The sequence below is a fragment of the Saccostrea cucullata genome, unplaced genomic scaffold, assembly GCF_032062105.1.
Source record: "Saccostrea cucullata isolate Sc308-1 unplaced genomic scaffold, CSIRO_AGI_Scuc_v1 ctg14862, whole genome shotgun sequence".
In the NCBI taxonomy this organism is placed as follows: domain Eukaryota; kingdom Metazoa; phylum Mollusca; class Bivalvia; order Ostreida; family Ostreidae; genus Saccostrea; species Saccostrea cuccullata.
The window spans coordinates 14,844-16,100 of NW_026919540.1; the positions used below are offsets into that span (position 1 = coordinate 14,844).

The 1,257-nt window shown below is 34.7% G+C and overlaps 1 long non-coding RNA gene across 1 annotated transcript; it reads left to right on the plus strand.

Annotated features, from left to right (window-relative positions):
• Positions 1-534: 534 nt before the first annotated feature.
• Positions 535-996, plus strand: LOC134233252 (uncharacterized). Its single transcript, XR_009984946.1, has 2 exons — positions 535-694; positions 786-996. It is a non-coding gene; the product is annotated as an uncharacterized LOC134233252 (long non-coding RNA).
• Positions 997-1,257: the final 261 nt, after the last annotated feature.

Genomic DNA, 1,257 nt, shown 5'->3' on the forward strand with positions numbered 1-1,257 from the left:
TGAAAAAAAATACTTTGTAATGAAAATAGAAAAGATGAATTGTAACAAAATTGTTAAAACTGAATTTAGTGAATAATTATTTTAGTATTGGAAATTGGATAAGGAGATGAACTGTAACCATGTCTTGTAAATGCTCTAGCTGTATTTATTTGATATGGTTAAACTGTCAATATAATATCTCACTTATGTGTGTTCCTGGAAAGAACTCAAATGGAGCAAATGTAAACATCAAGCTCATATTCACTGATAAATCCGGGAGAGCATTGAAAGACAAGGACAGAAGGTCTTCATTGGAATTTGTCAGTGTCAATACAGCCTGATATTCTCCAATAGTTGCACAGTCCCCGCTCTTCACTGTGAAATTATTTCCATCAAACTTTACTACTTCCTCTCCATTACTCAGCGTAAACAGAACGTCTATCTTGACATCAATACAGTTTTCATTGTTGTCGTACATGTACTTATATTCTGATCCTTTAGTTTGTGATAAACCTTTATAAAAAGAAATGTTATCATCAAAATGGGTACATCCCACTAATTATTTTTAGAATCGGTAGGAGAAGAAAGTAGTGCAGAAAAAATTACAAGTTCCTTAACTTGCAGACTTGCATAAAAAAAATTGTGCAGATGTACTAAACTGAGCCTCACACTTGTTGATAAGGAGTATCTTTCCTACCAAAAAAGTTTGGCAAATGTAATTCATCAAGAAGATCAGCCGAATTATTTTGTGTATTATAACGCCAGTTAGAACTCTGAGTTTCCCCTACTTTCACTTTCATTTTTAGAGGTTGCCGCAGACAGACGCATTTTGCCGGAAAACGAATCTGACATGCCACCTCGAGATTTTGACCAAGGAAAGACAAGTTGATGTGCTTTGATTTGAGGGGTCACTCACTGCTGAACGAAAATTAGGGACATCGCTATGAGAAGAAACGTTAACATTGTCGCCTATGGGAAAACAATTAGTGGACTGTACCCATATTGGGAAGCCTATAAGTAAGTGAAAAATGTCATAGATCTTGACTTTATTTCAAAGTTGGTGTTTTCTATCATTTCTAATTGTTCAAACTTATGAAAAAAAGAATTCTTATTTTGTTGATACATATTTTCAAACAAATTAATTCATAAATAAATTTTCTAGACCCCCCCCCCCCCCCCCCCCCCCCCCCCGAACAGACTTGTATCACCCATTGTTTACACATGTATCGTAAATTAAATGTGTATCGATTTGTATATCATTTGTTTATTCAGAATCAC